General features: G+C 46.0%; 1 pseudogene; it reads left to right on the forward strand.

Annotated features, from left to right (window-relative positions):
• The first annotated feature begins 4,792 nt into the window (after window positions 1–4,792).
• LOC132481965 (nuclear RNA export factor 2-like) overlaps window positions 4,793–24,716 on the forward strand; it is a 39,520-nt pseudogene continuing 19,596 nt past the window's right edge.

A 24,716-nucleotide genomic window follows, 5' to 3' on the forward strand; every position in this document is an offset into this window, starting at 1 on the left:
TACTGTCTGTTTCTATGAATCTGACTACTTTAGATACCTTATTTTGATTAAACCCATGGACTCTGTTTACGATAGTTTTCCCAACTTTAAAAATATATATCTATTTATTTATTATTTTGGCTGTGCCGGCTCTTTGTTGCAGCATGCTGGATCTCTAGTTGCGGCATGCAGACTTCTTAGTTGCGGCATGTGGACTCAGTTGTGGCATGCAGGCTTCTTAGCCTTGGCATGCAGACTCTCAGTTGCAGCATGCTTGCAGGATCTAGTTCCCCGACCAGGGATTGAACATGGGCCCCCTGCAATGCGAGCATGGAGTCTTACCCACTGGACCACCAGGGAAGTCCCTAGAAACCTTATGTAAGTGGAATCATACAGTATTTGTCTCCTAGTGACTGGCTTATTTCATTTAGCGTAATGTTCTCAAGGTTCATCCATGCTGTAGCATATGACAGAATTGCCTTCCTTTAAAAGGCTGCATAATATTCCATTGTGTGTGTGTGTGTGTGTGTGTGTATGTGTGTGTGTATATATATATATATATATATATATATACCACAATTTGTTCATCCTTTTATCCATCGATGGACATTTTAATTGTTTCTACTTCTTAGCTGTTGTGAATAGTGCTGCTATGAACATAGATGTGCAAGTATCTCCTCAAGATTCTACTTTCAGTTCTTTTGGATATATACCAAGAAGTGGGATTGTTGGGTCATATGGGTGTTCTAGTTTTCATTTTCTCTGGAATCCCCATACACACTCATAAAGAATGAATGGGTCAAAGAAGAAGTCACAAAGGAAATTAGAAACTACTTTGAGACAAATTAAAAGGAAAGTCCATCATACCAAAACTTAAGGGATGCAGCAAAGGTATGTTAAGAAGGAAGTTTATAGCTTTAAATGTGTACATTGAAAAGACAAAAGATCTCAAATCAACAACCTAATTTTACACCTCAAGAAATTAGAAACAGAAGAAGAAACTAAAGCCAAAGCTAGCAGAAGGAAGGAGATATATAAGAGCAGAGATAAATGAAATAGAGAAAAAAACCAACAACAATAGAAGAAAAGTAAATGAAACTAAGAGTTGGGTTTTTGTTAAAGCTACACAAAATTAAGAAACCCTAAGTTAGACTCACTAAGAAACAGAAAATAGAGGACACTCAAATAATTAAATTCAGAAATGAAAGAGGGACATTACAACTGATACTACAGAAATTAAAAGGATTATTAGCGAATACTGTGAATAATTGTATGCCAACAAATTGGAAAACCTAGAAGAAATGGATAAAGTCCCCCAAACAGACAATCTAGCAAGACTGAATCATAAAGAAATACATAATATGAACAGATCGATTAATGAGTAAGGAGATTTAATCAGTTAACAAATATATCCCAGCAAAGTAAATCCCAGGACCACATGGTTTCACTGGATTATTCTATCAAATACTTGACAAGGCGATGTCTGAGACTGCTTGTGTCTGAATCACCTTGCTGAGGGAGGTCTCTAGCCCTGTTCAGGCACCTGATGCAGTTGGTCAGCCAGGGGACTGCAGTAGCTGTCAGCTAGCTCCTTTTACCCTTTCCCCTCGTCAACGTTATTTTGGAAGGAATGTGGGTTCTTGCAAATGACTCTGACTCTTCCTATACACCGTATGTAGACCACATGCCCTTACTGCTCCCTTTAAAATGTGAACTTTTCCCTTTCATTGCTGGATTTCCCTGAAAACGAGTTGGTTGCCCGGCATTCTCCAAAGGTCAGCAATAAGGTTCCTCTTTGTTGTTGTTATTGTTGATGAGGGTCATTATGAACTCCTGGCTTTTGAGCATGTTGGTGGGCTTCAAACCATTGTGATGTGGTGTTGAGCAGAGGACTGAAATGATGTGACTTGCACTCTGCTGCTGGGCTGAAAACAGACAGGTAAGGGAGCCAGGATGAAAGCAGAGGGGCCAGCTGGACAGCAGTCCAGTCCAGGAGGTAGATGTTGGTGTCTTGGCCAGGGTGGTGGTAATGGAGGTGGTGAGAAGTGGCTGGCTTCTGGACATACTTTGAGAGAGGGGCCGAGAGAATTTCCTGACCAGTTGGATGTGGAGTGTGGGAGAAAGAGAGCACACCATGCCCCCTCCGAGTTTTGGGGACTGAGCAAGTGACATTTGTGGGTCAAGTGCCCCATCTGTGTTTACTTTCACTTCCAGTGCCACACAGGGAAAGTCCCAAGGTTGTGAGTAGCAGGATTGCCCTGACAGCGGGCCACACGGGGAAAGCAACAGCTCCCCAGAGGAGTTCATCTGAGGCCTGGTCGTAATCACTCTATCGTGGAGTGATCAGCAGTGGACGGATCTTTACTCATATGTGTGCCCTGAGACAACATGGAATAGTTAATGTACAAAAGGCACAGCACACAAACCTAGAGAACCTTAAGCATTACAACCCAAAGGAAGCTGGTTTCTAACAGTGTAATTACCATAATCCTCCCTCCCCACAAGCCACTAGTATGATTATCTGCTGGTTCACTGTTTCAGTGGAATGTGTTAAAAATAAAATACCCTTAGTGAATCCACCTATGGGGAAGAGAATTGACACGACCTTATTTCTGCAGGGGCCGAAAAACTTCCAAATCTTTTTCCATGGTGAATTAGACATGTGGGAGGGGAGAATTTGTGGGCGGAGGGGTGAACAGCAACACAACTTCTGGGAGTGAATACAAGGTGAAGTGTACCCAGGACACTTTCTAAGCGTGCCTGTAGCTTCAGTATGCAGTACAGTAGATGTCAGAGTAAAGAAAATGAACAAGAGCCAAAGCCTTACGGAATGATGAAAGGATCAGGACACCCGGGAGACATAAAGATCCTAAATGCGTACTCACCAAACAACAGAGCCTCAAAGTACACGAAGCAGAAGCTGGTGGAGCTGAAAGGAGAAAGAACCAGATCTTTAATTATAGTGGGGGCCTTTGACACCCACCTCCCTCTTAGCAAGTGACAGAATTGCTAGAGAGAAAATCAGCAAGGATATAGAAGACCTGAATAACACAGTAAACTAAGGAGATCTACATGACATAAATAGAACAGTCCGCCCACCAACAGCAGAGTACAGGTTTTTCCCCGGAGGTCTCTGTAACATTCACCAAGTTAGACCATCTCCTTGACCATCAGACAATTGTCAGTAAATTCAAACATAATTGAGGGACTTCCCTGGTGGTGCAGTGGTTAAGAATCCGCCTGCCAGTGCAGGGGACACTGGTTTGAGCCCTGGTGAGGAAGACCCCACATGCCGCCGAGCAGCTAAGCCCATGCGCCTCAACTACTGAGCCTGTGCTCTAGAGCCCTCGAGACACAACTACTGAGCCCGCGTGCCACAATTACTGAAGCCCGCGCGCCTAGAGCTCAAGAGAAGCCATTGCAATGAGATGTCCATGCACCACAACGAAGAGTAGCCCCCGCTAGCCGCAATTAGAGAAAGCCCGTGTGCAGCAACGAAATCCCAATGCAGCCATAAATAAAGAAAGAAAATTATTTAAAAAAATAAGAAGACTTGAGATCTCCCAGAGTGTGCTCCCTGGCCACGATGGAATCAAATTAGAAACCAGTAATAGAAAGCAAATAGACGGATCCCTAAACACTTGGAAATGGTGGTTGACACATCATTCCAGGTTATCATTCACACCCTTGTTATAGAAGAGCTGAAGTGAGGAAGAGTTGCCTGCTGAGCTGAAAGGCATTTCAGGCTGGCCCAAGAGAGAGATCACTCTGGCTCTTTCAAACAGCCTATTGTTCAGGGCAAGGCTGGAGGAAGGGAGACAGTTCAGGAGGTTGTTACCTCTGTGCCACCTGAGATTAAAGCTCCTAGTGCACTGGCAAAGTAAGTCCAGCCAGCTTGCTGGTTGTTAGTGGAATCGGTTTGGTGGCTCATTGGATTTGTCAAGCACAAGAGAGGTATTGGTGTGGTTGCTGGAAAGTCCTGAGAGAAGGCAAGATTCGGGTGCCTTCCTGGTATATATATGACTGCTGTCCAGTCTAACCCATGGACGCATACACCGTGGTTCTTTATCAGTCCAGCTCCACTGTTTTAAAAGTTTCACCGCAGTTGTCCTCCCCTCCCTCCTCCTTCTCCTCCCTCTTTCTCCTCCTTGTCCTCCTCTTCCTCATCCTGCTCCTCCTCGATTCGTCCCCTGATAGTGCCATCTGTCGGATAAGGCTGTCCTCTCTGGACAGGCAGAAGAGTGTCCTTTCTGAGGTTTGTGGGATTGGTCCCTTAGGCCAGGTTGGCACTTTGCCTGCCCTACCATGCTGTTAGCCTAAGACATGGTACGTGGTAAGTGGACCACAGATGTGTCTGCAAACTTGTATTTTTGTTCCTCTTTTCAGAATACAGTGATGGTGGTAGACCACCTCAAGGGAGAAAGAAAGGTTGGAGTTCTTTCCCAGGTAATTCTGGTGAGAGCAGCCCTCATTACGAACACGATGGGTGTGAGCCTCAGCCCTCACACCTCCAGGAGGATGCTGGAAACGTGGTGAAGAGGGATGTCCCGGAGGACCCCGAAGTAAGACAGTAAGTGGTCAGGCAGCAGGGTTTGTACACAGGAGCCCCTGGGACTATGCACCTCTCTCAGTCTCCGTGGACTTGTTTTTCTTCTCTCACTGCAAAACAGAAGCTTGCTCGAAGTGAAATAATGGTTGAGCAAAGCTAAGTGTAGTGCTGGTGTCAAAGAGACGAGGGTGTACAGAAGACTTCCTTAGCACTTATGGCCCCTCACCCTCCTTCTCTCCACATCCCCCCTGCAGCTCTCCCGGTACCATCCGAGACAACATGAGGAGAGTGAGATGGCACAGTGAAGGCCACAGGGATAAGAGTGTGTGGAGAAAGAGAACACCTGTGGAGAGAGAAATGGGGGAGAACACACATGATGGAACCCCAGGGAGCTGGTTCAGGGTCACAGTGAGTATCCTGAAAAATGTATGGAATGTGCAGGAGAGAAAAGCCAGGGGGAGTTGTGTTGGGCTCATGTAGACATGCTGGTTTATTTCACTGGGGACAGTTTGTAATCTGTCCCTTTTATTACCAAGAGTTAACAGTCTTGTTCATCTAAGGTCAGATTCAGAGAAGCAATGTTAAGGGAACAGGCTGACTGTGAGGAGAACAGAGGAGCCTGTCTCAAAGCAAAGATGGAAACTACTGCCAAGGATATGGAGCAACTCCACATTGGAGGTCTCAGTTTGGCAAGCTGAGTGTGCGAGATGGAGGTTCAAGCCTCTGGAGACCTTGTCTGAGGGGCAAGCAATGTCTGCACTGGGTAGGATCTCCTGGAAATTTATAAAAGGAAGATCATCTCTGTCACCTTCATTATGAGGAAGAGAGTTTGACTGGAGAGAAAGGGTATTTAGGAAATCCATATTACGCACACCCATAAGAAATCGGACCAGTGATCCCTTCTTTAGAAGCCCTTTCAAGCTCAGTAGAAGGCCAGAAAAGAACAGGAAAAGGTTCGTCCTGCAGCCTAAATTCCCTGCTGTCTGTCCTCTCTCCCATCCCTTCTTTTCATCCTTAGATTCCTTGTGGGATGAAGTATGACAAGACATGGCTAATGAACTCAATCCAGAGCCATTGCAGTGTCCCCTTCACTCCAGTGGACGTAAGAGAGGATGCGGAAGACAGACGCGTGGGCACAGGGAAGGGGGAGAGAGAGAGACCTGGTTCAGCAGGGTCTGTTGGCTTCTGATACTATTGCTGTTGCATTCAATCCCTGTAGTTCCACTTTTTGCAAACTGGGGCTCAGTTCTTTGTCCAGGAAGCTAGCACTGCCTGTGCATTGATGGATGTCAGCTACAAGATTTGTGACGAGGAGAGACGAAAGGTGTGTGTCGAGGGCGTTACATGTACCTCATCCTGAGGAAGGAGGACAGGCCAGGGGCTGGTTGTCTTCTTTGGAACTAGAGTTCCTGGTGCTTACCCCACGTCTTCTTCCTGCAGATACCTGTCTTTGTTGGCCCCTCCCCTGTTCCCTACTCTGTGCGGGATAAGTTGCAGCCAGAAGAAATGGAGCAGCTAAAGGTAATGCAGATTCAAGACGTGTTGTGTGCCAACGCTCAGACCCACCTCTCCTTCCTCCAGTCCCCCGTCCCCCTCACCCCTGATTTCCCTGCCATCACCACAGCCTCAGAGCGGCTGTCTCCATCTCTCACTCTGCAGCTGACATTGAGCAAACGATATAATATCTTCAAGCAAGCTCTTGACCTCCAGAGGCTCCGCTTTGACCCAGGTATGGCTGACAGCAGTAATTCTAGGGCAGGCGAGGGCAGAGGGGTCTTCCTGGAGGGTGACTTAGGGATGGTAACGTGGGGAGGGGCTGGTGCTGGCCCCAGACACCACTCAGCCACCTGATTCCCTCCCCTCTCCTTCCTGAAGACTTGGTAGGCCATGATATTGATATAATTCTGAATCGAAGAAGCTGCATGGCTGCCACCCTGCATGTCATCGAAAAGAATTTCCCTGAGGTGAGGCTGTAGGCCCAGTGCTGGTATTAGGGTAGGGGGTGCAAGAGCTGGGGTGCAGGGCAGATTTGTCTCCAAGGTCCTCGATAGTAAACTTCATTCTACCTCTTCTTGCCCCAAAGCTGTTGTCCTTGAACTTGAGCAGCAACAAGCTGTACCAGCTGGATGGCCTGTCTGACATTATACAGGTGGCCTCTACGGTCAAAACGCTGAACCTGTCTGAAAATGAGGTGAGAAGAGGGAGCCAGGTCAAAGTTGGGTTGAGAGCAGAGGGGGCCTTTTAGTGGCCATCAGAGTGATGACAGGAGGCAGGTGAAGGGACCTGTCGGGGAGGGAGGGGTCTGGGGGTGCAGGGATTTGGATGTCCCCTTTCATGGGATTCCATTTCCCACTTCCACCCCATATTTCTCAGCTGAAGTCTGTGTGGGAGTTGAGCAAGATGCAAGGGCTGAAGCTTGAAGAGCTGTGGCTGCAAGGGAACCCATTGTGTAGCACCTTCGCAGACCAGTCCACCTATGTAAGGTCAGTGTGAACACCCTGTCACCCTTCTTGGTGACCTTCACCCATGGGAGCCTAGACTATCTGTGACAGTGCCCCTATGCCGCAGGTGGCCGCCCTGGTCTTCTGGGAGGATCACAGGCCCCACCTTCTGCTCTCTCTGTGCCTATCACCAGTGAGGAGTTTCCTTCCCCTGACCTGCTCACCTCTGCAGGCGCTCTGGGGTCTGTTTCCAGCTCTCTTCTCCCAGCTATATTGCACCAAGGCCCCCCAAGAGTGTGCCACAGGAAGCATGGCTTCTCCTCCTCACCAGGACCAGGAGCGACCAGCCTTGATCCAGATGCTGGCGCCCTGGACTGAGAAGGGTCCTCCAGTCCCGGGCCTCTTGCTGAGCGAAGCCTTCCTTCTTCGTGCTGAACTGGGGTGTGCCTCCCCCTTTCTGAGAGGGGCCCTCTTCCCCTGCCTCCAAAGCGTTCCACCCTCCTCTCCCAGGTTGACATGGGGGCTTTCCTGCGCCATGCTGAGGGCTGAGGCCATGGGTGGCTGCTGTCATGACATCCATTCTGCTGGCCCAGTGCCAGGAATTGGACCCTCCTTGGGGTCCAGCTTGGGAAAAAGCAGGGCTCTTTGAGTCAGGGGGCCAGACGTGGGTCCCCGCCAGTGATCAGAGGGCTTCCTGAGGCAGGAGTGGATGGCACAGGGCAGAGGTGGTAGAGGAGACAGAAGGACAGGCCTCTCAGCGGCACTTGCCATCCCTCCCTGCACACGTCACAGCATCCCGCCTGGTCCTTCACAGGAGCCCTGGGCAGCCTGAGACAGGTATGATTCCTCAGATAAAGAACCAACTCAGACAGGTGCAGGGGTCATCGGGAGAGAAGACGGTGGTCATCAGAGGGGGCCACGGATCCTCAGCCCCATGCTGAGCTGGGACCTGACCCTTTTCTCCTTCTTGGGAAGATCTGCCCCCATGGCTGCTCTGTTTCCCATGCCCAAGTCTGACTGAGCTCACACAGGTGACAAAGTTTCAACCAGCATACAATGGGCCCCCAGTTCAACATGTGCATATTTTCCATTCCTAGCTGGTGTGTCTGGGCGATTCTGGGGCAGGTGAAGAGCCGCAATGGGTGTGCCGTTTCCCCTTTCTTCTCTCTTCTTCCCTGACCCCCACCACGGGAGAGCTTCTTTCCCTTCCCTTTGTTTTCTCTCTCTCCCTTGTCTCTGGGCCCCTAGGTCTCTCTCATCTCTCCCCTCCTACCTTCACTCCCTTTCTGTCCTCATCCCCTCCATCTCCCTCCCTGCCTCCTGAGCCCCACCTCACTCACCTCCCTAGCCCAGCATCCTGGGCCATCCCGGGGGGGTGTCCGGGTCTTGCCAGAGTGCTGGACTCCCGGTGAGGTGGCAGGGCCCCGGGCTCCCACTCCATGCCCTCTTCTCCCCACAGCCTTCAGTGGGGCCCTGGAGGAAGGAAGGGAGGAGAAGCAAGCCCTGCAGCATGGGTTTGAAATGCTGGTCCCTGTGGCACTGGAGAAGGGAGTCCGAGTAGTCTGGGTGGGAGCTACCAAGGCGAAGCAGAGGGAGGGAGGGAAGGAATATTAAGTGAAGGTACTGAGAGAGATGAGGAGACAGTGCCTTTCAGACAGTAAGATGACAGATACTCAGTGCTCAACAGGCAAGTGGACCGAAAACCCTTAAAATCAGAAGCAGAGCTGGGCAAGGGGTGCTGCTGGATTGGCCAGAACACACTGATCTCTCTTTGTGGTATTATTGTGTTAACTGAAAGGAAGCATTGCAACCTTGAACTATCAACCACCTCTTCTCTATTTTTGGTTTTGGACAGGGCCATCAGAGAATGTTTCCCGAAGTTGTTACGCCTGGTAAGTGCCTACGTAAATCATTGTCTCTTACGAATGTTGGTGGCCTCTGCACCTGCCCTCAAGCCGTTTGGGTCTTGCCTAGATCGCATATTAGCATCAGAACCTTAACCGTTTTGGGGGACATGGACTCCTGAAAATGACATGGATATACTTGCTGGAAAAATACCCATAAATACACACACACACACACACACACACAAGTTGAATATAACACTAGAGACTTCCAGGACCTCATGATGAAGACATCCACTGTAAGCTTTCCCATGGAATATCCAGGGCCCTTTCGCACCTGACCTCTGACCCTCACCCTCCTGGGCCCATCCTTTTCCCGGATCATCCAGGGCCACTCTCCTGGTCTCCACTCCTGACTTCCTCTTCCCTTCTGCAGGATGGCCAGGAGTTACAGTCGCCAGTTACCCTTGACGTTGACACTCCCTACATAGTAAAGCCCTGCAAGGTGAGGAAGTGGATCAAACAACATTTGGGGTGTTGCAGGGAGGCTTTATCTACTGCATAGTCTCAAGTGCCATTTGATTCCAGCACATCTTCCTTGGATCTGATGAGCTGAAGAGCCTAGTCCTGCAATTCCTACGGCAGTAAGTACCTCTGACAAGCGGAGCAAGGGGTGGAGGGCTAGGAGAGGTGAGGCCACCTAAGCACAGGTCTGCTCAGGGGAGTTTTCAAGTCTCATTTGAGGTCCAGACCACAGAGATAGACTGTCTTCATTGCCCTCCCTTAGGTACTACTTGATCCATGACTATGGAGACCGACAGCGTCTCGCGGGTGCTTATCACGAGGAGGCCTGCTTCTCCCTGACCATTCCCTTCCACCCCGAGGACCCAGCCCCGTGAGTATCACATCACAGGCTCTGCTCCTGGGCCGTGTGGCTCCCCAGCAGACACAGGCCAGCTCCTGCAAATACGCACCACCCACTGTTGCTCTTTGTCTCCTAGAAGCAGCTTGTGCGAGTACTTCAAGGACAGCAGGAATATGAAGAAGCTCAAGGACCCCCGTGAGTGTGCGATGGGAAGACTGGGTGGGAAAGGGTGGTGAAGGGGTCAATCATAGGGCCCAGGGCGTGGCAGCCCCTGACCTTCGCTCGCTTGCCCTCCCCTCACAGACCTGCGGGTCCAGCTGCTGAAGCACACAAAACGTGTCATTGTGCACACCCTCTGTTGGTTGCCCAAGACTCAGCATGACTTCAGCTCCTTCGTAGTGGACATTTGGTTCCAGATGGTGAGCGCCTGCTTCCTCCCTTGGGCGGGCCCAGGAAGCCACGGGTGGGTAGGAGGTGGAGGTGGTGACTGGGCACCTGGGCTCTTCCCTTTCAGGAAACGATGCTCTGCTTCTCCATCAGCGGGGTGTTCAAGGAAGGCAAGTGTGTGTAGACCCCCACCCCTGATGTCTCATTGTTGCCTCCCCCTGGCCAGGCTCACTCCCAGACCCACCCAGCTTCCTGGACCCATTCCTTTCCCTTCCCTTCCCTTCCCTCCACTCCCCACTTCCCTCCCCACCTGCCCTCTCCCACCTCCCCTCCCCTCCCCTCCCCTCCCCTCCCCTTCCCCACTGTGTTCTCCAGCCCTCAGTCTTCCCACTGACTATCCAGGTCTGAGCTGTGTCCATGCCTGTCTGCCCTGCATACCCTGGGCGTTGGGGACATAGGCTGTGGAGTTTGGTGGCTCTCTACCCGGATACTTACTCTGAGAACATGGGCCATGACTAAACCTCTCAGTATCCTCATTTGCACAATGCGGTAGTAGTATCCACCTCTTGGGGAGCTGCGAAGAATGCACCCGTGAACTTGTGTAGTGGTTGTCAGGGGCCATGTAACTGGGCTCAGACTGCTCCTACAGCTGCCCTCCCCATTCCAGACACCCTGGCCCCTGTGAACAACTGCTCTCTTAGCATGAGTGTCCAGTCACACCCTGACTGGGGACCGCCGTGTGAGCATGTACAGCATGTGCTACACTAAGGGGGATTGTTGTTTGTTTGCTGTTGAAGGAAGTTGTCAGGGCTGTGTGCGTGCCTTCACCCGGACTTTCATCGCTACCCGTGCCAGATACTGCAGGTGAGAGCCCTGTTGTGGGCGGGAATACCCATCCCCGCCTGGGCTCAGGGGCATGGGAATGTGGTGGTGCAGACCTTAGGTTTACTCGGTACTGTGGGAAGCCAGCAGGGAGATGCCAGGAGCAGTCTAGCCTACTGGTTAAGAAGAGCGTGGGCTCTGGAATCGGCCTATGGGTTCTCTCCTTGACACAACACTCAGTCGCTGTGTGACCTTGGTCAAGTCACATGACCTCTGTGTGACTCAGTGTCTTCTTCCGGGAATGGGGATCAGAGCGTCCAGCCCTTGGGCTGTGGTAAAGGGTAAATGCGAAGTTGCCCATGGGTTGGGGATAAACCTATAAATCGAGTGAAGGTGGTAGACAGTCTCTCCAAATGTGGGCTCTGTGGGGAGGGGCAGAGGTACCAGTCAAGGAACCCGGGAGACAGACACAGGAGGGACGTGGAAGGAATCTGGTTGCTGAGTGCCACTGGGAGCAGAGTCAGTATTGGGGGGGAGGGTGTCCATCCATCAGTTGTCTGAGGGCCCATTTTTCCTTCAGTCTGTGCATCGTGAATGACGAGCTGTTTGTGAGGGATGCCAACCCCAGTGAGACCCAGAGGTGTTCTGCATCCCAGTGCCTACACCCACCTCCAGCTCCATGCACACCCTCTCCCAGCTGCAGCAGGACATCATGCAGGCATCCTCCACGCCATCTGAGATGAACCTCTAGTGGTCTCAGAAGTGAGTGCTGGGTTTGCATGGGGATAGGAGGGAGCTGGGACGAGTAGAGGAGGGATTAATGGGAACTTAAAGGTAATTTGTTTTCCTTGTTTATTTCAGTCATTTTTAATCTGAACATTTCATTCGTGGTACATATAAAGCTACCTAGTTATTTTGAGCATCCTTGTATTATTTTTATTAATTTCATGGATGCTGCTTCTGTATTAACAGAGAGTTGGGTGTTCAGGAGTGTGCATGAGGTTCATTCCACTGTATATGTCACAGTATATGTGGAGGGGGGAAAAATCGTTAGCCCAAAACATACTACCCAGAGGTAACCGTTGAATGTTTTCATCTTCATCATATCTTCCTGTAAGTTTGCTTATGTAGGTGTTTACATATTTATTATGCACGTTTATATATTTCTATATTTATCTACAGAAAATGAGATCTCATCATGAGAGAGAGAGAGAAGGAAATAGAGAGACAGAGACAAAGAGAAAGAGGGGCTTGTGGCTGAATGGGGAAGTGGGGTCCAAAGAGGGATTATTTAATCTTCAGTGCCTTGAAGCTTGAGCAAGTTAACAGCTAATGGGAAGGAGCCATCTCAGCTCATTTTCCACTCTTAAATTTGCCCATATATTAATTTTCCTTCTTATCTTATTTCTACCACAGAGCTAATGAGACACCTCAAATGGAATAGTATAAATTTTAAGCCCGATATATATTTAGTTATTAGTGAAAGAAAGAAGGGACAATTGTATTTCAATGAAATGGTAGTACTTTTTAGGTTTTGGTCTCACAGGGAGGCAGCGGATGGTTGAAACTGTGGTGTGACGTGGCTGGATGACACGTGATCTGAGGACCCCTGCACTGCTGAATGGGAGACAGGTCTAGACTTTTCCCATAAACGTATTAACAGGCGGAGCAGTCCAGGAGCAGCAGTTGGGCAAACACCACAGCTTGCTGCCCTGGTGCCATCTCTCACTGAGCTCACCAGGTGAATCAAAGGCAAGCCTGTCTTCCCAGCATGGGGAACTGGGTTAGGGTCTGCTCAGAGGCACGATGTTGGGCAGCTCTTAGGAGCTTCTGAGTCTCCCAAGAAGCTAGAGATCCTTCTGTCTTTAAAACTTTGAACTCAAGGCGTACCAGAGAGAGATTTGCTTCCTTCATAAAGATATCTATGTTCTCATTAGGAGAAACAATGAGAAACACCTTTCCACAATGCCTGCCTTAGCCCCAGGTTTTCTCATTCACCCCTCAGGACAGCTCTGTGTTAAAGATGAGTCCCATTTCACACATGACAAAGCTCCTCCTCATATAGCTTCTGTCACCTATCCAGGTAAGTGGGAGTTTGGGAATGAGGTTCCATCCCTCACCCTCTCTAGAGGACAGTGGAGCAGCCTCCCTTTTAGACAATGGGCTTCTAGGGCTGGGGAAATGGTCAATTTGTTCCCCCCTGATATAACAGGCCCAAGGGGTACTCCCTCAAAACCCCTATTGAGGAATAGGATAGTACACATACATGTGCACATGCTTTCATTAACTTGGAAAAGCATTCATTGTGCTCAGTTTCATGGGGGAGATAAAGTAGAACCAAATGGAATTGACAGCATATCTCCGTGTGTGTGTGTCTTTGTGTGTGCGTATCGATGGGCTGTGTATAGGAAATGTATAAAGTCATTAGTGATAAAAGTACAATATGTCAGGTAAAAACGTGGAGATGACATACCTCTGAGAGGCAGGCACTTCCTTCTTTACCTCAGAGTCCGCATTCCTTAGTGTGCAGGACAATTATTTTTTTTAACATCTATATTGGAGTATAATTGCTTTACATCGTTGTGTTAGTTTCTGCTGTATAACAAGGTGAATGCGGTATATGTGTATTTTTATCCCCATATCGCCTCCCTCTTGCGTCTCCCTCCCACCCTCCCTATCCCACCCCTCTAGGTGGTCACCAAGCACCGAGCTGATCTCCCTGTGCTATGCAGCTGCTTCCCACTAGCTGTCTGTTTTACATTTGGTAGTGTATATAAGTCCATGCCATTCTCTCACTTCGTCCCAGCTTACCCTTCCCTTCCCCATGTCCTCAAGTCCATTCTCTACATCTACGTCTTTATTCCTGTCCTGCCCCTAGGTTCTTCAGAACCGTTTTTGGTTTTTACATTCCATATACATGTGTTAGCATATGGTATTTGTTTTTCTCTTTCTGACTTACTTCACTCTGTATGAGAGACTCTAGGTCCATCCACCTCACTACAAATAACTCAATTTCATTTCTTTTTATGGCTGAGTAAATATTCCATTGTATATATGTGTCACATCTTCTTTATCCATTCATGTGTCAGTGGCCAATTAGGTTGCTTCCATGTCCTGGCTATTGTAAATAGTGTTGCAATGAACATTGTTGTACCTGACTCTTTTTGAATTATGGTTTTCTCAGGGTATATGCCCAGTAGTGGGATTGCTGGGTCATAACCCTCTTGCACTGTTGGTGGGAATGTAAGTTGTGCAGGACAACCTTTGAGGACTGAGGAAGGTAGAGTACCTTTTGTATGAGGAAAGCCCTTCAAGGGTCAGGTGTGGAAGTTTCCACGTGGTACCTTTTCCGATACCCAGAAGCAAAGAGCAGGGAGATGGCAATGGAGAGGCAGCTCTGGTGGTCTTCGGTGTGGAGGGAGCTAATAAGGCTATAGTCCTTCATCTGGGCACTTCCCTGGCAGCCCCCAGGTCACCAGTGTCTGCAGCTGAGAAGCAGGAGTGCTGTTGGGTAAGAAGCTTCCCTGGGTCATGAAAGGGTTGGCCCAGGGCCTGGCACCCAGAGAGAGCCCAGGCCTTGTCTGCTTACTTCACCTCCATTCTCTGTCTTCACTTCCTCTATTCTCCACCCTCAGTTGGGTTCGTCCCTAACTTTGTGCTAATCACCACTCCTACCATTCACACTTGGCTGGGTGGTAAGAAAAATAATAATACTCATAAAACTGAAAGAATAAACCCACAATAGTAATAAAAGATAGCAACAAGTATAGCACACATATTAGATAAATTACTTGCTCGAGATAAGTCAACCAGACAGTAATGGTTCCCAGTATCAAATCCTGGTCTTCTGACCGAACACCTCCCACCCCAACCCCTGTTTCTATATCGAGTGTACTTCTATGTTAGGACTCAGGCCGACACAGGGGAAGAGACTCAAACCAGGTCCTGTGGTCAGTGGATGGCTCTGGAACTGGACATATGTTTGATGACTTCTGTCTAGCTGAACTGTGCCTATTTTTTGCTCTTCTGTGCTAATTCTTCTTCCTTGGGCTCAATAAGAAATTCCTTCTGGGGCTTCCCTGGTGGCGCAGTGGTTGAGAGTCCGCCTGCCGATGCAGGGGACATGGGTTCGTGCCCCGGTCTGGAAAGATCCCACATGCCGCGGAGCGGCTGGGCCCCTGAGCCATGGCCACTGAGCCTGCGCATCCGGAGCCTGTGCTCCGCAACGGGAGAGGCCACAACAGTGAGAGGCCTGCGTACCGGAAAAAAAAAAAAAGGCTCATAACCTCAGGGCCTCCCATTGGCCAAAGATAGAACAAACATTAATGACTATCATGCACTAAAACACGTCAAATATGGAGATATCTATGACAACTCTAAAAAAAAAGCCAACAAAACCAACTCAGTGCTCACCTTTGAGAGTCCTAGGGAAACACCTAATGTTTGAAAGGGGAAATATTGCCAATGAACTGTATATACACCTTGCCTTTCCTGTGCATGTTATACCTACACATAGTTGTTGAGGGAAGAATTCTTTTATAAAAGAATTTCCGCCGATACATGCAGAAGCAATTAAAGAATTTGTACATCATGCTTTTGCAACCTTTAATGAAACGTACCTCTAGGCAATGATCATTAGAGGCTGCAAAAAAAAATGGGATGCAAAAAGCAGATGGGAAATTTTATAATAGCTGCGTCACAGTATCTCTGAATTTGCCTTTCCTCACTTGTAAAACGGAAACAATTCTATCCATATTAGACAATTACTGTGAGGAGCAAAAGGTCAATCGGGCAGATGATACATATAGTACTGAATAGGGATGAATAGTCTTATTTCATACCTGACTGTCCTTTAAAGGACATTCCCTTGATACAATCCAAACCACATGATTATAAGACAGTAATGTGGAAATATTAAATGGAAGGGAAATGTATAAGTTATCATTACGTATTCGCTTCAGTGTCATTCCTCTGTGCTGGAATCATTTCTCAGATAATTTAGGAGAAAGGAAACCTGACTCCAGCATTTCCAGTGGGTGTGTGAAAGAAAACCATTGGTCCATTTCACATTATTTCATATCCTTTCCCATTCCACTTTTAATAATTATGTTAATTTCTTAAGAATAGCATGTGTACTCAAACGAACTTATCTATGAAACAGAAACAGACTCACAGACAGAGAACATACTTGTGGTTGCCAAGGGGGAGATGGGGTGGTGAAGGGATGAATTGGGAGATTGGAATTATCTGATGTAAAGTATTATACATAGAATGGATAAATGACAAGGACCTACTGTATAGCACAGGAAACTATATTCAATATCCTCTAATAAACCATAATGGAAAAGAAAGTCCAAAGGAATATATATGTGTAACTGAATCACTTTGCTGTACAGCAGAAATTGACACAACATTGTAAATCAACTATACTTCAATAATAATAAAAAAGAATAACATGTACTGTAACCCAGCAAGAATGGGCTTTGCAGAAGAACACTACAGTAAATCACTGGGGTTCAGGCACATCATAGGTTCTTGGCTAAATCGTTTCCCCCATGCTGGCCATGTTTTTGGATAAAACCTCTCAGATGTAGAGGCTAATGAGATACCATCTGGGAAAGCACTTTTGAGACCTTAGATGGGATGGAAGAAGCTATTATTTCTACGTAATTACTTTCCAATCTACACTTCAGATATTATCATACTCTGTGTTGAATGAATTCAATAGGCCTAAGTCCTTGCATTACTTTGTACTTGAACGGCCATTTGTGAATAGTCTTTGGATGGTTGGAACTGAAAAGTTATATATTAGGACAGGACCTCTGACCCAGAAAATCATAGGGACTTATCTATTGTGAATGCATGCATTTTTCTCTCTCATGCATTTTCCACAACATTCCTGGAAGGTAGAGAATAACATCTCTTTAGATCATGTTGTAGCTGGAGAAACAGTAATGTACAGAGGTTACGCTACTTGGCTGGGGGTCATCCTTCTCTTAAGAGGAAAAGCAGAGACTGACACCCTGTATGTCCAAGTGCAGACTGCATGATGCTCAGCCGCACATGACACCGTATTCAAATAAGTCTTGCTTTCCTGCTGACCTGTGTCACTTCTGAAATCTATCTTCACTTCCGATGCCAGGCTGATAGTCCTGCTTGTATTTATGCAAGTTGTACTTCATTTTCCTATTCTGTGGAGACAACTGAATGTGATTAGTTCATTAGTGTTTGAAAGTGAATTCCCAGACAACATAAGGAATATGCACAGTATAATAGAGGGACAGGTGTTATGCTGAGGATGAATAATTGAAGGAACAGGCTCCAAATGCAAGAAGGTCAAAACTTCCTGGATTCATTAATGCATATTGATAAATCAACCTGTGAAAAAGTCGTACTAAGTGAAATCCCCACCAGCAATATCAGACTTTGTAGGAGACCCCACAGGCACACCCACACTGGAAATTCTCAGTAGTTTATTGTTACACTTGAAAAACAGGAACATAGAAATTCTCTTATTGTCATCAGATTTAATTGGATAGTAAGGTTATTTAAAAGTATCCCTAGCATGCAGACTATTCTGCTAATCATCATTTGCATTAGTTATTAACGCAAAAAGTTCCAGTGACCTCTGCAACCTAACAAACCATGTGTGACGGCCTTATAAGCCAGCAAGTTCTCCTAGGGCTACTGCCTGCATGAAGGCTCTAGGCTGTGTGTGCGTGTGTGTGTGTGTGTGTGTGTGTGTGTGTGTGTGTGTGTGTCCTCTGGGGGCTCCTAAGGACAATGTGTAACCCTAGAAAGAGACTGAGAATATCTCTTTGTGATATATGTTGAGTTCAAGTTTAGAGAGGAGCTGGATCTGCTCGTTCTGGAGTCTTTAGAAATGGCACAAGAGTTGGACCACAGCAAGCTTCTGAGCAGACAATAGTCTCGTTCCCCCAGATGCAAGGCAAGCCTGTCTGTGAACTCACCTGCTCAGGTCAGGGATGGATCCCTCCAGGACATAAGGTGTGGCAGTCTGCCTAAATGTGCTTCTGAACACTGAAGTTGAGGGCTCCCATCTTGCAGCTGTCAGTTGCAGTGTCCTGAGAAGCTGCATCCTCTCAGCCATCCACCACCATGGGTTCAGTCATCTGCACGAGGAGCTCCGCACTCAGGGATAAAAATCCTTAAATTCTAAGCACATCTTTGACACATCGTGCATCCACCTATTCATCTGTTCTTACGTTTAACAGACATTACGAAGAAACTCTGCACTAGCCCTTCAGTAAGTTTTAGGCTTCTCCTGAATGGAAGGAAACAAGGAAATAAAGTGTGGGAAGGCTGGTGTGGTAAATTCAGATGTTAAATCTAGAAAGAGATAGATCCTTCTCATTAAGATTTCAAGCTGCTCAAGTTTCTGATAAATGGTGATTATAGAACATCATTTAATGCTGTGGACCTCTGTCCACATCTCTGGTTACTGACCTCTTTACATATATATTCTGCAGTCTTCAACCAAAGATCTACAATGAACTCTTGATACTCAATTCACATCCCCCGACCTCCCCTCCAACTCAGTCTTCATCTCTCATCTAATGGGGACGTCCCTCCACTCCTCCACTGAAATTGATCTTGCCCAAGTCAACAACCACCTTTTTGTCACATTTATACATCATGAGTGTTGAAATGCATGGTCAAATGGAGACAGAGGTTTCCCTAGCCAGGATACAATTAAGTTGCTTGTCTACAGACAAGGATTACATTGCAAACTGATACTGTCAGTTACCTGAAATCTAGAATGGTAAAACACCTTCCATGGAGACCAAGTCAGATAATGGGGAAGTGTGTGCTATAGACAGTAGGCTTTCAAATGAAGTTGAAAATGTCCCCCACATGTCTCATACTTTTGCATCATTGAAAGGGATTTTACAAATAGGTCTACAGCAGGATAAGCATGTTTATTAGGGTCGTCTCATTAGAGACTGTCTCACCTGTCTCTCTTTTTTTTTCTCAAGGTATTTCCAATTATGGAATGAAATCATCTGAAATTGTAATGTTGTCTCACGTGTTGAGGCGCCGTATGGCCCAGCAGTTCCACTTCTAGTTACATACTGAAGAGAAATAAAAACACGTCTACATAAAAACTCGGGGAAAATTATTCATAGTACCATTACTCATAACAGCCAAAAAGTGGAAACAACTCAAATGCCTATCAGTTGATAAATGCACAAGTAAAATTTGGTCTAGCTATACAACAAACTATTATTCAGCCATGAAATGAATGAAGCACTGATACATGTACAACATATATAATCCTTGATACCATTATGCTAAGTGAACAGAGTCAAACATAAAAGACCAAATACTATATGATTCAATTTATAGGGAATGTTCAAAATAGGCAAATCCATAGAGACAGGGGACAAATCAGTGCTTGCCTGGTACTAAATATGGGTACGGGGCTTCAGTGTTTTCAAGCATTATGGAAGTTTTGGGAACTACAGAAATGCCTAAAATTCAGTTATGGTGATGGTTGCGTGCATTTACTAAAAATCATCACCCTGTACCCTTAAAATGTGTGAACGTTATTGCCTGTAAATTTTACCCAAAGAAAGCTGTTTAAAATAAAAGAAATTAAAAATAAAAGTAAAATATGATGTTGCCCTGGTCTTCTTTTGTACCACCATACCAAGCAAATTACATGCAGGATGGACGTAGTAAAGGATGGTGATAGGAGTTGGTTATAAGGATTGCCATCCTGATAATTCCCTACCTTCCTTCGTGAACCTGGATTTAGGAAGGGAGAACGAATGAGAAGCAAGGCCATAAAGGGGCTGAACGAAACAGAAGGAAATGTGGTTGTCAGTGCGCACACACACACACATGCACCCATACACTGACACACTCACACCATATATATTCATGCATCGACCAGGCTGCGTTTTGAATCCTAGGACTCTCCCCAGAGAGTGCAGTGTGTGCTCAAAGAGGACACATTCAGCTTATGTGCAAATAGCCACATGAATCCTGAGCTGTGCCCTTCAGCACAGTTAAATGCCATCCACACAGCCTTGACAATGGGGAATATAAGGAACACTGAATTCCAAATGACACGAGGTTGTGAGACTCCATTATGTCACATCCATAGGATGGAATTCTAGTCAGGCAGCAAAAACGAGTTATAGTGACGACAAGGAGAAAGGATTTGTGGCCTATCAGATTAGCAGTAATTCACATTATTTCTAAAGTGTGCAGAAACAGGAATTTTCATATACTATTGTTAGAAATATAAAATAGAGTTTGTTCAAATAAAATAGTTTTTTCATTGTTTTGAAAGAACACTTCAGGAACTTATTAAAATGCTTACTAAGATATCTGCATGTATATGAACAAGAATGTTAAGCACACTATAGTTTGTAGCAGAAAACGTGGTAAAGGAACTATATTTACATCACTAGTACTAGAAAAGTGAATTCTGGAGCATCCATATGATGCAACAACAGGTCAATATAAAAAAATAAGTGAAATTTTATTGTCAAGTAACTTAAAATGTTATCACAGAAATTCATTTACATGGAAATATGGTCACAATAAGTGCCAAGGTGGGTTACAGTGATCATAAGGGAGGGGGAAGGGTAAGCTGTGACAAAGTGAAAGAGCGGCATGGACATATATACACTACCAAACGTAAGGTAGATAGCTAGTGGGAAGCAGCCGCATAGCACAGGGAGATCAGCTCGGTGCGTTGTGACCGCCTGGAGGGGTGGGATAGGGAGGGTGGGAGGGAGACGCAAAAGGGAGGGGATATGGGAACATATGTATATGTATAACTGATCAAATTTGTTATAAAGTAAAAAATAAAAAAAAATTGTTAAAAAAAATAAAAAATAAAAAATAAATGACAGGGATCCAGATTTGCTTATATAGGTGTATAACCCTTTATCCAGAGGTCCTTAAAAAAACTCTTTCTGTTAAAACATAAAAAATAAAAATGGTCTTTCTGTTGAAATCACATAGAGCTTTCCATTCAGCATAGAAAGAAGCTGCACTTTCTGTCTAGATACCTCAGTATTCCTGTACCCGGAGTGTGCCCCTTTTCCACCCAGGCTTCCAGAAAGCTCTCTGGATTTAGGCCTTTCCTTCCCACCTTCTGGCTCAGCGATGTTCATGCTTCAGTTCAGTCCACTGTCACGAGTTGGCACCTTCGTACCTCGATGGTCAAACTTCTCCACAAAGACTTTCATTCAAAGAGCAAAAAAATTCCATCCTCTTCCTCAAAACCCAGCCCATGAACCTATGTATAGAATGTTTCTAGTTTTGTCTGAAAAACCTGTTAGGTGTAAAAGCAGAGGGTAAAAACATATACTCCGGGTCTTGAATACGAAGACGAAATAGCAGGTGGCAGTAGCGTGTTGGCAATGGTCGGCTGTTGAAGGGCTTTGCAGGACTGGTGGGAGGTGGAAGAGAGAATGGGGCTCCAGAGCGGGGTCTTGGCGGCTGTGTCCAGTGTCATGGACAGGGTATGACAGACACGGAGTGGGAAAAGTTCTGGACAGACTCTACGGGCTGGGTGGGGCTGGAGGGTGAACACCCTACTCTCTGGGAGGGTCACCCCATCTGCAGTGTGGACACTTCAAACTACACTTAGGAGGGAAGGAGATACTTCAATGAACTCGATGTTCTTTTCGGGTCAACAGCAGATGGGACTGCTCTAGTAATACATATAAATTTCACAAACATAATTAGTGTCTTAGTAAACAAAACATCCCAAGATCTTCTTATTCTTGGCGTCAAGCGCTCATTTTCTTTGTAAAAGAAAAATGGAGGTGGAAGCCACCTGCTGGCCAGATCCAGGATTGCTGCTCTGAGGCTCTGACCAGGGAGCTTGGCAAAGGAGAGTGAGGACGAAGTTTGGGCTCTGGGTTAATGGTATTAGCCAGTGTTTTCCGGAATTGTTCACTTGCTGGTGGCAATTTCTCTGTATCTACCATTTTTCTGCCATATCTAAATCTGAGATAGGAATCAAGCTCTGGTCTGATATGAAGATAAAGATTGTGACGTGGAGTGTACAAGCCATAGGACATATAGAAACACACACACACACATACACACAGTGTCAATTCAATTGTAAAATCTACTTTGTTCTTCTATAAAATTGAATGTAATGAATGTTTATAACGTGAAGAATGTATGTGCACACATATGTGCACTATCATCTTCATCGTCAAGAGGGATTTTTGGGTGAGTACCCATGGGGCCACAATGTCAGGGGAGTGTAAGATGCTCACTTCTCAAGCCTTGGAAGCCCATTTTCTCAAAGGGAGGCTGCTCTGTGTCCTCTTCTTAGGGCAAGGGATGTAACTTCATTTGAATCCTGCCACTTATCTGAAGAGGTGCTGTCAGTTCTATGAGCCTCAGCTTTGTTGTCTGTGAAATGGGACTCAGGATCCTTTTGTCACACAGCCATCCCAAGGAGAAACTGAGAAAACCTGCCCAAAGTATATGGCATATTGTGGGACTTCAAGGGCTCTTTAAAAGTCAAGACTCAGTAGCAGGGCCTGGCTCAGCCTTAGGGCTAAGGCAGGCATTGTGGAAATGCGTTTTTCATTCTTTCTCCTAATGAGAATATACATATCTTTATGAAGGAAGCAAATCTCTCTCTGGTATGCCTTGAGTTCAAAGTTTTAAAGACAGATTTTGCCGTTCTACATGCACTCATTTGTGTGTTAGAACGCCTGTGCATAATACTCATACATATGATTCCATGCACTTTTACCAGCTATGCAGGTGTTCTAACTATCACCACAAACAAGATCAAAAACTGTTTCATCACCACACGTTTCCCTCATGTTAGCCTTTATAGCCACACCCACCTTCTTCCTGATCCCACATCCCTAAACTCTGTCAAACACTATTATAATTTCCTAAATGTCATAGAAATGGAATCCCATAGTACATTACCTGTAGGAATGGATTTCTTTCACTCAGCATAACTCTCCTGAGATCCATCCAAGTTGTAAAGTGTGTCTATCGTCTGTTCCTTTTTATTGCTGAATAGGATTCCATGGTGTGAATGTACCACACTTTGTTTAGCCATTCCCCCATTGAAAGACATCTGGGCTATTTCCACTTTTTAAGTATTGGGAGTAAAACTGTGATGAACTTCATGTAAAGGTTTTTGTGTAAACATAAATTTTCATTGCTCTGGGTAAATTGCCCAGAGTGCAACTGCTGTATCGTATGTTAATTGCATGTATCGTTTGGAAAAACTTTCCAAATTGTTTTCCAGATGGCCTGTACCATTTTGCATTCCCTTTGGCAATGTATGAGTGACTCAGTTTATCCAGTGTTGCCTGCATTTGGTTTTGTCACTGTTTTTTTCAGCCATTCGGATAGGTGGGTTTAACATTTCATTGTACTTTAATTTGCATTTGCATGGAGGCTAAAGATGTTGAATAGCTTTTCCTAAGCCTATTTGCCCTCTGGTCATGTCTTTCATCCATTTTATAATTGGATTAAGAGGCAAGAAGTTACCTCTAGAGAGCTGCCCTGGCTCTGGCTAGCAGGCAGAGTAAGAGAATGTGAGGCCCCTCGAGACTCACTTTTCTTGACAGGGAGGGCAGAAGTGGGGCTGAAGCTATTAAATGTTCCTCAAATTAGGACTGAACTTGGATATGGAACAGGATTAAGAGGTGGGGGCATCTCTGGGTCCATCTGTGGAGATCTGGATAGGTCAGAAAAAGAAGGGGGATATGGGGGAGAGGAAGAACAGTGGAAGGAGGGAGATATGGGGGGATGCCTTCTAAATGATGCTAGATTCATCACTCTCAGCCTGCTCAATGGAGTGCAAAAAACTATTCTCCGAGACTTGTGGTTTTCAACTCTGGATATCCATTAGGATCCCCTGTAATGCTCAGATTCAACTAACTGAATCAGAGCCTCTAGGGATAAGCCCAGTCATCAGTATCTTCAAGGTTCACCTCAGTTGATTCTAATGAGCTGTCAAAATTGAAAACCTTATCTGATGGTGTATTAGTTTGCTATGGCTGCCGTAACAAGATACCACAGGCTGAGTAGCTTAAACAACACAAATTTATTTCTCACATTTTAAAGGTTGGAAGTTCAAGATCCAGGTGTCCACAGGTTTGGTCTCTTCTGAGACTCTCTCCTTGGCTTGCAAATGGCCTCCTTCTTAGTCCTTCTTCACATGGTTGTCCCTCTGTGCATACACACCCTGGTATCTCTTTATGTGTCCTAAACTCCTCTTATAAGGAAACCAATCATATAGGATTAGTGTCTATCCTAAGGGCCTCATTTTAATTTAATCACTTCTTTAAAGACCCTATCTTCAAACACAGCCACATTCTGAGGTACTGGTGGTTAAAGCTTCAACATATGAATTTGAGTAGGACACAGTTCAGTCCACAACAGATGGTATGAGAAATACCTTGGTGTGAGAAATTCATCTCCCTTTTAGCTACCTTCCTGGAACTACTATACAACACTTCTGCCATCACCTCATTAGGTAGGAGTTGGTCATATGACCATTCTTGCCTGCAAAGCAGGCTATAAATATGTTCTTTTACTGGAAACATTACTGTACCAAATAAATGTGGGATTCTTTTATTAAGAAAGAAGGAGAATTGGTATAGAACATATGCTACACTTTCATACCCAAGGCAGCTAGAAGCACTACCTCAATTATCATGTCCTTTCTACCCAGTTTTCCAACCACAGTTTTCATGGGTTCAAACAAAACTGCTGCTTCAGAGACACCTGAGCTCACTCTCCCATCCGCCCAAATCCCATGTCCCAGACTATGCCTCAGTCCTCACAACTTAGCGTGC

The sequence above is a fragment of the Mesoplodon densirostris genome, chromosome X (assembly GCF_025265405.1).
Source record: "Mesoplodon densirostris isolate mMesDen1 chromosome X, mMesDen1 primary haplotype, whole genome shotgun sequence".
NCBI classification, from domain to species: domain Eukaryota; kingdom Metazoa; phylum Chordata; class Mammalia; order Artiodactyla; family Ziphiidae; genus Mesoplodon; species Mesoplodon densirostris.